This window comes from Cyanistes caeruleus, chromosome 3 (assembly GCF_971803275.1).
Source record: "Cyanistes caeruleus chromosome 3, bCyaCae1.hap1.1, whole genome shotgun sequence".
Taxonomy (NCBI): Eukaryota; Metazoa; Chordata; class Aves; order Passeriformes; family Paridae; genus Cyanistes; species Cyanistes caeruleus.
The window spans coordinates 86,594,730-86,607,049 of NC_141703.1; the positions used below are offsets into that span (position 1 = coordinate 86,594,730).

The window sequence follows — 12,320 nt, forward strand, 5'->3', positions numbered from 1 at the left end:
TTTTTGCTGCACTTCTACTGACACCCAGAGGAAGGCAGGTGGGGACTTCTATATGATGTCAGAAGACCTCCCTTATGGCCCTGTCTCTCATAGCACCACAGATAAGAATCATTAAGATTGGAAAGGACCTTCAAGAGTCCTGCCATAAACCCAGGACTGCTGTGTCCACCGCTAAAACAAGTCTCTTAGCACCATATATACTCATTTTTTGAATACTTCCATGAATGGTGACCCCACCACTTCTCTGAGCAACCTGCTCCAATGCTTGAACATCCTTTCAGTGAATAAGTATTTCCTAATATCCAGTCTAAACCCCACCTGGCACAGTTTGATGCTGCATCCTCTCATCCTATCACTTGTTACCTGGGAGTAGAGAGACCGACCCACACCAGTCAACTCCTGCTGCGACCGACTGAGGAGCACTCGGAGATCATTCAGAGAGGTTGCTAGCTTTCCCCCTGTGCTAGAAGCCATAGCAACATTGATAGCCGTGGTGGGTTTTGGACCACCGAGCATCTCTGCCGGGGTTTGCCGTCCGCAGCAGCAGTCAGGGCTGCGCTCCGGGCCGCCTGCGGCCACGGGCACCAGCCCTGCCTCCCTGAGCCCGGAGGGGACGTCGAGCCTCGGGTCCCTCGGGGCAGGGGGCAACCGAGGGGGGCTGCGGTGCCCCCGCTCCGGCGCATCCCGCCAGCTCCGGGAGGGTGCGCCGGGGGATGCTCCAGGCGCCCACCCCAGGGGCTTCCCGGAGGGTGCCGCGGGCGGCAGAGGGAGCGGGGCGGGCTTCGGGCAGAGCTCTGCCAAAGGGGCTCCGGATGGGGCGGGTGGGGTGCTCGGGAGGAGAGGGCCGGCAGTGCCCCCTCCCTCCATCCCTCCCTTCCCTCCTCCGCGGGGCTGGAGCCTCCCCTGGGCAGCGCCCCCAGCTCCTCCCCGCTCGGTAACGCCGGTCCGAGCCCCTCCTCCCGTTTCCGCTGGCAGGAGCTGGGGCCGTGTCCTGCCCTACCTCCGCCGCTCCCCCAGCTCTCGGCCCCATCCGGCCCGGCCCAGGGACGCGCGGGTGAGACCCGGCGCCGCGGGGGGCGAGGGCCGGCGGGGACCTGCGGGCCCTGGGAGAGGGGAGGTGGCAGGAGCGGGGCGGGCCGGGGGAGCCGGGGGCTGCCCGGGCCGGGGGTCGCGGGATGCCGGCCCGGCCGCTGGAGATGCTGGGGAGCGGCGGGGTCCCGGCGGGATGGGGGTGCGGGTGGCTCGTAGGGGTGAGGAGCGCTTGCTGGAAACAATAACCCCCACCCCCTCCGGTGCCTGTGTGATTTTTGCGGAAACAGGAAAGTTAGTTCAGAGGGATGAGACGAGCTCAGCGGCGTCTGCGTGCGCGGTCCCGCTCTCGGCCGGGGAGCCCACGGTGCCCATCCCGCACGGGAGCGGATGGCTTCGACTAGGGATGGATTTGTCCCCCCAAAAAAGGGAAAGCAGCCCCGGGACAGCGCTGCTGGCAGGCGGGGGCTGCCTCTGCTGTGGCCTTGCGCACCCCCGAGGTGCAGCGGGCGTGAGGGGAGGCTGCGCCCGGCCGGGATGGGAGCGAGCCCGCCCCGGGCTGACAGCTCCGCTCGGCAGCCGCCCGCGGTTCCTGCCTTCCCCCTTCTTATGTAAAACTTGACTCCAGCGTGGCCTTTTCCTCTTCCTGAGCTTTTGGAAACTTTCCTTGCTGAATCTTGGGATATCCGGCTGTCACCGTGCTCCTGGTGGGAGGTGGGAGCTCTGTGAGGTCTGCCTCTCGGGAAGGCCTTCAGCTCCAGGGATTTCTGATGAGCACAGGGGAGGACCTGTGGTATGGGGATGCTGTGTTAAGGGAAAACTTAGACTACAAGGGTGAGCTGCGTTTCTCTGCTTAATTCTTTTATCAGCTCTTTTGGTCTGTGCTTTTACTCTGTATAGTTCTGTGGTTTGAAGCACAGGAATGGGGGCACCTGGCTGCACTGAACTTACTTTTAGACTTGGGCATTAAGTCACCTGGGATATGCCTGGGTAAAAGTTAAATATTCTCTAGAACAGCCATGAGAGTCAAATCACACAGTTTATTTGGGCTCTTGGCCCATTCCTAGATGGGCCTAAACATTGCCTGTGGAAGCCAAAATTTAACATGTTCCTGTTGGAAAGTTGTTAGTAACAGGTGCCACAAATTGTTTTAATGGTTTGTTTGTTAACCTGGTCCTTTGTAGCCAGGGTTTGTAATTGCAAAAGATAGCAGCTGCTGAAGTGTGCATTCATATGAGTTGTGTTGGCATGGAACGTGGGACCAAAGTTAGCACTCAATAACTTTTAGAATGTCAAAAGATAAATTATCAATGTGATGCTGAGAACACCAAGGAAAAAAATCAGTCCTTGAAGTTTTATGTCCTTTGCTTCCATTTTGCGTTTTTCCTGAGCTCCAAGTATAAAAACTGATGAAGCTAATATAGCTTCTGCCTCCAGATCTTTCCCTTTCGTTTTTAGACCTGTGATGATAAAATTGCAAATCCTACAGAAAATGCCTTTTCTATAATGGGGCTGTAAGACTTGTGGCAAACTTGGTTTTGAGTACCTGCACTTTCTTTAAACCTAATTCTCATTAATAAAGCTGCATAAGAAGACCTTGGGGTCAGAACATAACAAATGCAACGTCATTTGCATTATTCAGGTAAAGCTCTGAGGTTAGAATGGCCCTGTTAATCTCTGTTGAGCAGGAGAGAGGGTTGACTCTGAATGTCAGTGTTATCTTAGCTATTTTGGTTATTTTAGCAGAAAGTAGCTATCAGATGCATATCCCACAGTTTTTGCTTTCTGTGCTATTTTAAGTTATTTTCTTCCAAAGCATGCCAAACCTCAGCCTGTCCATGAGGGTATTTCCATCACAACTGTATATTTTTAGTGTTTAACCCCTGTCTCCCCAAACACACAGACTAAAAAAACTGCAATAGAAAAGTGAAACAGAGCAAAAGCACAGATTAAAATAGCAAACCAGCACTGAGGAGGCAGCACTGATTGGAGGAGTTACTTTCACATTTGTGTCACAAGTGAAACTAGCAAGAGAATCCAAGGCTTTGTCTTGGTATTACTCTGAGAGAGCCGGAGCAGAAGTGACTGCTTATTTTAGAAGTAGTATATTAATATTCCTGACGTACTTGGGTTTTACAACTGAAAACCCATCTTAGTTTTTTCTTTTATCATGGTTCAGGATTGTGCTGTTTGCAAGTGACTGATGCCCCGTTAGTTTTGTGTTGAATGTCACTGGATTTATTGATGCATGACAAAAAGGGATGAGAACGCTTTAAAGAAGCTGAGCATGAGCCAGTGTTTTGCCCTGGAAGTGAAGGCATCTGACAATACTCAGGACTGCTTTAATAAGACTGCAGCCAGAACCCAAGGAAGTGATTATCTCAGGTCAGGGTCTGCATCAGCACAGTCAAGGACCGGGATTCACACACGTGGCTGGAGGCAGGGCACAGCTGCAACACAGGCTGGGCAGGCACTGAGGGCCACAGGCAGAGCTAAAATGGGGTCCCTGGTGCCATGAGCAGAGCAGGGCTGGTTGTGAGGCTATGAGAGCATTTAAAGGCCTTTCAGTGCTCCCAGAGCCTGCTGCAGCATGAGGATCATTTGCTGAGGGAACTCGTTCAGCCTGGAGAAAACTTCGATGGGGCCTGTAGAGACCTTCTGGTACTTTAGAGGAGGTTCTCAGGAAGACAGAGCTTCACTTTGGTATATGATGACTGCATGAGGGACATCAAGGGAAAGCTGGAATGAGGTTCAAGATAGCTGTCACTCCCAGCAATGAGGACAGTCAGATGCTGGAACAAGTTGCCCAGAGGGGTTGTGCACTGTATGGCCTCACAGGTTTTCAAGGCCAAAGCGGATAAAGTCCTATTGGGACCTCATAGCTGGCCCTGTGTAAGGTAGAAAATGATGGAACCCCCACAGGCCTGCTCCAGCATGAATTCTCTGATCCTGAGATCAAGCAGCCATTTGGTCTGAGAAAGAAAGAGGTGTATAAAACAATGGCAATACTTTTAAATACCCCAGATGAAGAAAATGAAGGAAGGTTTTAGGAAGATGTGTTGCTGAGATGCTAAAAGAAATTAAATTTAAAACTTTCCTCACTATGCTGACTGATTATGCTGGGAGGGTATGTGTGTGGGTAGGGGAATGGTTTGTATTTGCAAACTCACCTTCCTTTAGCGATTCTCAAAGTACAAGGTGCCTTTTGGGTGTAACATCACTTTAAGATGCATTCTGGAATAGATCAAACCACGTTCTTTCAAATTTCATGTAGGAAGTGTGATGACAATAAAGCATGGTGCTGAGCTTGGGGAAGGAAAGTGTACGACCAGGGAAAAGCTCTTATCTGTGGGTTGTCTTTGATTCTCTAGAAAATAGAATAAATGTGCCAGGACCATTTCCTGATCATTTCCCCATTTGTGCTGTGGCTGTTAACAGACTTTAGGATTGAAAGGTGAGGCCATCTTAGCAATACCCAGAGAATGTGAGTGGATCAGAAATAGATATTTATCTTTTCCTCTCTACATGGCAGTGAAATTGTGGAAAAGTAGGGATGTGCTCAGGAAGTGCCATCACTTTGCTCAGTGCAATGCATGTTAGCATTTAATTTTGAGAAGTACTTGCTGGGAAGATAGAAACTTTAATATATTTTACTCAGGTGTTAACAAGATACTTTATTGGAGATTGCAGGCATCGCTAGTGCACTCTGCCCTTCATCTCTCCTGATAGCCTAAAACTGACTTCCAGAGGCTGTTTATGCTGCTCCTTGTAGCCTCCCTCAATGAAACATGCATTGCTGAATGTCAGCGCTGTGTTTTCTGGGAAGAAAAACCATCAAATCTGTCATGTGGGTCACTTTCTGTGGTTCATTGACATGTTTTCTGCAGTGTTTGTCATGAGGCTGGACTGTGTTCTCCAGTGAAGGATGCACAGGTGATGGGAAGGTGATGTCTCTGTAAGTGTTAATTCAGCACTGTTGCTTACATGTCTTTCAAGCCCTACCTTACCTTTTCCTCTGTGTTCTGATGATGTTCCAAGCACTTGCATTTATTGCTGTCAAAAAATAAACCTTGAGGGCTAGAGTTTGTGAAATGAGGCATGATCCTTGGGCAAAGCCCAGCTGCTGCAAGGTGTTACTGTCTGCAAGCCCAGTCAGAAAGGAAGCATCTGACTGTGCTTCACATGGCTGAAAGAACAGATAGGAAATGTGGGATCCTGAGTAAGTAATGAGCTGTGTTTCAATGCCAGTGAGATGTATTAGTCTATTAGACTGTCTGTTGAGGAGAGGTGAAATAATTCTATTGTTGAAAAGCTTTTAAAATCAAGAGTATAAAACAGGCATGTTGTGGGGATAGCTCCAGGCAGATGGGGCAGACATAAACAATCATAAACACAGGCTCCAATAAGCCTTTAAGTGGACAAAGGTATTAATTAAGCTTAGCATTTCTTTACAGTGATGTGAATATGATGTTGTAATATTATGATAACACTGAAGTAGTAACATACATTTAAATGAAGTTTGCATTGATCTTTGTTTTGAAAGGTATAACAGGAAAACTTACTAAAATTATTTTGAAAGCACTTTTCCCTTTTGCTGTCAGAGTTCTTCTTTCTAATGCAAACGCTGTCATGCTGTTCTAACGCCCAGTATTTCTGAAGGTGGAAGTGACTAATAGCTGGGTGTTTATTTCCACAATCCCTGTTTTAAGTGCAAAAGGGGAAGCAAATTGCATTAACTAGTGAAAAGCTGATGATGTTTTTGAGACTGAGTCACTGTATGTCTCTAGAATCAGCTGAACTGTGTTAAGTGGGCTTTAGTTTCTACTCTGATATTGCCCTATATGAGCTGCCCTCACCCTGGGCCATCCTCGGTGATCTACAAGAGCTTGGATTGTCTGTGTAAGCTCACGGTGAGGGTATGATGGAATATATCAACCTCATGCAGGCACAGGACCACAGGAGCTGCATTATCCATGTCTGGCGTGTCTGGGCAGGAGGCAGGGCTGGACTGGAGCAGGAGCTCAGGGGGGAGTGGGTAGGAAGGCGGGAGCCTGGAGAAGGCACTAGGCTAGGGGAGAGGAAGTCTGCAGCCCTCCCCTGGGAGGAAGGGCTGAAAAGGAAGGATGAGGTGGTACACTGAACAGAAAGTTGAAATGTCACACCCTGTCAGCAGGTTTGAAGGAGACTTAGCTCAAAATTTTCAGACTCTGTGCTAGGGAACAGGGATCAGTCCAAATCCTGGAGAGCAGAGTGCTCTGTGAACTCTCCTATGTTTGGTGTTCTTTAATCTCACTCTTAATTAAATTTGTTTGACCTGAAGGATTGAGTGAGGCAAAGCTTGAAGTTGAAGGAATCCTGGGTTTAGGACATTGGTGAGAAGTACCCAAGTGACTTGTCTTGTGCAATCGGGTAGTCAGTGCTGTCTCCTCGAGTGCTTTTTGGCAGAATGCTTAGAATCACATTTATGGTGATTGCAGCTGTACTCCAAACTCATGTTGAGCACAGGCAAGGAGAATTTTTGTTTTCTTTTGCACATTTCTAAAGGTTAAATAATTCAAGAATGCTGTTGAAAGCATACTTTGCTTTCTGTTTCTCTACTGCTGTTTTATACCCACAACTCTGCATAGAGTTCAGTGTAAGGTGGTTCTGCCCAGGATGTTCATCCAGCTTTATTTTAAACAGTTCCTTAATTTTGTAAATATATACTTATCCCAAAATCAGCTTTGCATTCCGTTTTATTTTAAGACTGTAACCATATGTGAATGAAGGTTGTTACCTGACTTTGTTTGAAGCAAGTGCAGCTGAAGTCATGAAGGATTGAAACCAATGTTCTGGTATGTTGTTTCCGCTGGAGGACAGTCTGCACAATATTGTTTATATGTATTTATATACATGTAGACAAAATACCATTAGGGGAATGGGATAATGGTTCTGGCAGTAGAAGAGACCTGTACTAACATGCAGATGGGAGTGTGTCTCCTTGTAAAATAAAAACCTAAATGGCTGATCTAAAAGCATGTAAAGGAAACCTTCCAAGTATAAATTAAGTGATTTTCTTTCATACGTCAGAGCTTTTGGATCTCTCTAGTGCTGCTGTGCTGTCTCACAAAGTTTTGCCAAGTAACAGTGTCTCTCAGTGTTAGAAAAGCTCTCGCTGATCTGTTTCCCAGCAGTGGAGGAAGCAGCAGGACTGGCAAGACTTTGCATTCATAGAACCTGGTGAGAGGAATGACGTGGACAGCAACAGAGGCATCCATAGGGAGGATATAAATAGCACCTAATGCTGAGCTATTGGGTGCCATCAAAGAGGAAGAGCAAGGGGGAAGAACTGCAACTCTGGGAAAATGTGCAATATGTTCCCCTCACACCTACTCAGGATGGAAAATCAACTAAATCCTACACATCAAAACTTTCCCTGGAAAAGTGAGTGGGAAGACTCAGGGCAGTATTTCAGGTGAATATGGTCAGAGATTAGGATATAAAGGCCATGGTAAAAGTAATTGCTGGGACCAGTAGAGGAAGAGACTTCATTGAGAACAGGAGCTTTTTGGATGTGTGCTCTATTCTAGTTATAGACAAGGCAAATGAAAAAGGACCATGAGGTAGAGAAAGGATTTTCTAGGGAGAACCAGGAGGAAGAAATTAGAACAGTCTTAAGTTCCCACACCAATGCAAATTCATCTGGATGGCTTTCAGTTTTCCAAGCTCCATGTTGAAGCACCATTTTCCTGGTGAATGGTCACCACAAAGTACCTCCCAAGATTTATACAAGAAACTCTCTCCTTTTCACTGTTTTTCTTAAAATAATTTCCTAAGATATCTTTCTTAAAGCAGTCTGTTTGCCCTGAAAAATTATCAGTTGCCTACTCTCCAGGGACACCCAAGCAATCTCTAGTGCATCTTGTTTTTTTTTATGAAAACAAAAAGCTCTAGTTGTGTTTCATCATAACTTGGTTTTCACAGCTATTTAGTCTTTATCTTTGGTTCTTCCTTCTTATTCTGTTCTCCATCAGTTCCTCTTTGATGAGGTGAGAAAGTTCATTCTGTGGTATGAACAGAACAGTTTTGTTATCTTTAGTCCATTTCTTCCTTGCTGTTTCTACATTAAACCACACAAAGGAAACAAAATTGGTCTCAGTCATTTAGGGTTTTTTTTCTGAATTTTTTAAAAGAGTTTTTAAAGAGAAATGTTGCTTCATTTAGGAGTCTCTATCTTTCTCCCTGCTTTATCAAGTACTATTTAGTTTTTCTGTTTTTAAAGCTTGAAAGTAATTTGTCAAAATCTTCTTAAGGCACTTGTTTGTTTTGAAGGTGCTAAGTCATCCCCCTCCTTTATTTTTAAGAGATACTGAGATACAAAGGTGTTCATTGCTTCATGTTCTTCTTAAGTCTTTAGTAGAAAATCACTACCAGGCTATTTCTGCTTGTATCACTGGACAGCCCAGTTGCTGTTTCAAAGATCTGCAAGTGGTTAGAGCTGTAGTTTTTAATTTTATTAATAAAATGCACTCATACTTCAGTCCAAAATATCCCCATGGCAAACTTGAAGCTGTCTAGGACAGCCAAAGTAGGTACTTAGCTGTGGTGACTACATTGGTCCAAAGCACCTATTTACAAAAGCAAACAGACTTTGCTTGCCTTTGGGCCATGGTTTGAGTAACTGAAAGAGAATAATGCTTTATTTTGGAGGTGGAGGTGTGGTGATGTACCTAATGTTGCTAGGAGATAAGTGCCAACCACTCACTGAGCTTTCTAGAAGAGAAAAGATCAGCATTTTCTTCAAGGTTTTGTTAGGCCTCATGTTACAGGACTTCTGCTTTGGAAGGCAGACCTGTCTTCTTACTATCTTCTGCGGTGAACTATAGATTGAACAGGTTGTCTGGCTGCTGAGCACAGTTCCCTACTCCTGTAGGAAACATAGTGAAAGATTCAGGTTTTTGAAGGATTTGCAGAGTGGCTGTTTCTTGTGTCATAGTTTTTGCAACAATTTTGTACTTACCCAAGCCATGTAGTGAATCTGTGGGGGGCGAAACTGAGCTCTTCGGTTGCATCTGCCCATGAATTTTCATCTCACCAGTTCTACTCTGTCAGAAGAGTCTTGTTTTTTTGATTTTATTATTAATGTTTACCTTGGCCAACAACAAGACCTCTTTAACAGTTTTCTTGCAAGCATTTAATTTTCCTTTCTTAATTTTACTGTGTAGAGCTGCCTTTTGTCAAGCCAGTCAGCGTACCTCTGACATGGCTAGGACTGTTACCTGTTTTACAGGAATGCATGACTTGAAGTGCTCCTCTCAGACTGCTGCTGCCTTTGCTGCAGTTCATGCTGTGTTCATAACTAGCTTACATCAATGGTGAAGAAAGTTCATCTATCAGTGTAGCTGACAGCATGTTGTGTGTGACAGCAGTTTGATTAACTAGCCAACATCTATTCAGTGGAACTGTGGGAAGCTTGGCTAATTTAACTCTTGATTAAATATATATATATATATGTTTTATTATTTATTATTTATTAGTTATTGCTTAGCTACCTAGACTTCAATGTGAGTACTTCAGTGGCTGAAAGTGTTGTCATCTGGGCCACTGAGGAGCTAGGTTAGGTTGGGTGGATGCCTGCAAGTGCTTGCCAGGGACACTGATATCAGTAATGAGTTCATACAGCATTAGTTCACTTTAACAAAGGTATATAGAAGTGATGTGTATGACCTCTTGAAGTGTCCATGTGCTGAAGCAGGCAAGTAAACAGACTGAAATCAACAGCGATGTTTCATTGTCTTACTTAATTCAGTGAAGAAGGCAAAGTGAAAACATTAATTTAAAAATCAACAACAATAGAATAATGGCAACATTTACATTGACCATGTTTGATGAATAATCACAGTTAAAAAAAATATAATTAATCTGCACTACTTTTTTTTTTTGTTTGCAGCTGCATTGCCCACATTGTTGGGCTTTTAAACAGTGCAGATGACACTGTTCCATGTCTTTGCTCCATGTGGTTGAAGGAAATCCTAGTCTCACTTTGCTAACTGTAGCACCCTTCTAAGATTGGGGTAGTGCTGTAACAGGCTGGAAAGCTCCAGTATGAACTAGAGGAGGTTGGTTGCTTTCGGTGGCGTGGTTTTGTGTGGCTTTGACTTCAGCAGTTGTCCTTGAAGCAAAGGGACTCTTTGTTGTACTAGAAGCAAAGGTGACACCAGTCAGAAAGCAAGGCTACTGGATGAGAGTTCATCAGAAAGGGTCTTGCTTAATTTCTAGTTTGGTTGCTGTAAACAGGTCGTCAGGAGTTGTAGTGATAATGGGGGATCTAAATGCCAAGGGATAGAAGCACTGGATTTCTCTAACTAGTATTTCTGATTTAATAGACACACAGCTTTTGCTTTTACCCTTGTTTTCCCTTTAGTTTCTTAAAGTCTGTTTTAGTATTTTGCCTATTGCCGTTATTTAAACTTGATTCCAGATCAAATCAGTATATTATGCCCTGGTGACCAGTGTTAAGACTTACTCCTTTTGTTCAGAAGCAAGTGGAATTTGATATATCTTTTCCTGTTTGTTTTTTTTAAAATCTCCCTAAATCTCCCCTTTTTGTCCTCCTAAGCTAATTATATTTGTGATGGGAAGTGGGTCCAAAAGACAAAAAAAATTAATTTTTTTTCTTCTTTCCAGGTTTGGTCTGTGACTTTTTGCTTGGTGTACATCCAGTTACCTCAGTAAGTAAGATGTCTGTGAAAAAATTCTTGAAATCTTTAAGCCTTATCTTTAATACTGCTTGTATTGACATTAAGGGAAGATGAGTTGGTCCAAGACTGAGCCCTTACAAAACCTTTTTGTAATCTGTTATTTTCTCAACACAAATGCTGAGAGAGTCCAGAGTACCATGGTTGTTGTTGGGATTGTCTCCAAGTGCTGCCATAAGTACCAAAGGAAGTGGAACAGCGGAGGATAATAATCCTCTTCATTATATGCAGATATTCATCTTCCTCTGTTTTCTCACTGTCTTACCTGTGACATTTGTAGGGAAAGGAAGCAGGGAAGAATGAAATAAGGTTCCTACTGAGAGCACTTTCATTAGTCCATCTAAGTTTTATCCTTTTGTGCAAGAGTAGTTTTATAAACAGGCTTAGAAAAGTAGACTCATCTTGGCGGAACCCAGGGCTGCCCTGGGGTTAGGTGTCTTAGTACAGCTGCAGGCCCATTTGTATTTTATTTGTATTTTTGCATTCCCTGTGATCTTAATGGATTTAGCCTTGCCCAGGAGTGACTGGAAGATGTGACACTGCTTACCTTTCATTAAGTTTCTGATACAGTAGAAGAAGCAACTTCTGGTCCTTTAGGGAAAACAAGGTGATCCACCTTTCTGCTGAATGCCATGTGTTCTGCAAAAGACTGCAAAGAGTGCAGTTTGATAAATCCAAGCAGTGAGAGCAACAGAGAGCTAATAGTCCACTCTTGTACTTGGCTTGCCAAGAACTGTTTCATACTTCTGTGCTGCTGTGTAAAACTTGTCATGACAGCTGCAGGCGAAGAGTATCTACTGTTGTACATTTTGGGGTGAGTGATGAGAGATTATGGTCTGTGAGGGGAAGAATCTCATTGCAACTGGGAAACGCTAAGAACATGTTAGGTGAGGCTATGAAAAAGGAATGCTGGAGCTTTCCTTTACTCTTGTGTAAATCATCATTAGAGGTGATGCTGCTCAATGACCCAGTCTTGGGGATACTACAAAGATGCATTGACTTAGGGATGCTGTTTATTTAAAAGAGAACTGGAAAATATCCTGAGAGGGTTCTCAATGTCAAGGCAATAGTTCTGTTGTCTAACTGCTGTGGAAAATTTCACTTGTAGGACTTAGGTGTTTCCAAGAGAAAAATCAGTGATAGAGGTATCCAACTAGCTTAAAATCTGTACATTTGATATTCGACATGGCTGTGGTTTAACTCCAGGCAACAGCCAAGCCCCACACAGCTGCTTGCACACTCCCCCACCAATGGGGCTGGGGAGAGAACTGTAAGGGTAAAAGCTGGAGAGCTCATGGGTTAAGCTGCAAGCACAAGCAAAGCAAGGAATTAAATCACTGCTTCCCATGGGCAGGCAGGTGTTCAGCCATCTCCAGGGGAGCAGGGACCATCACACAAGTAATGGTCACTTGGGAAGACAAAAGCCATCTCTCCAATCTTCCTGTCCTTGTTCTGCGCCTTCTTTCTTCACTTAATACACTGAGCATGATGTTATATGATATGAAATATCCTTTTGGTCAGTTGGGGTCAGCTGTTCTAGCTGTGTCTCTTCCC

The 12,320-nt window shown here is 44.7% G+C and overlaps 1 protein-coding gene across 9 annotated transcripts in view; it reads left to right on the forward strand.

Annotated features, from left to right (window-relative positions):
• Positions 1-819: 819 nt before the first annotated feature.
• Positions 820-12,320, forward strand: part of TSPAN9 (tetraspanin 9) — a 168,742-nt gene continuing 157,241 nt past the window's right edge. The window contains exons 1-3 of one of the 9 annotated variants that reach the window (XM_086882532.1): positions 930-1,054; positions 4,917-4,984; positions 10,696-10,739. The gene's annotated coding sequence lies outside the window, so the exon portion shown is untranslated. Of the gene's footprint in view, positions 1,055-4,916; positions 4,985-10,695; positions 10,740-12,320 lie in introns of all 9 variants that reach the window. The other 8 variants (XM_086882529.1, XM_086882534.1, XM_086882535.1 and 5 more) reach the window with 8 other exon arrangements.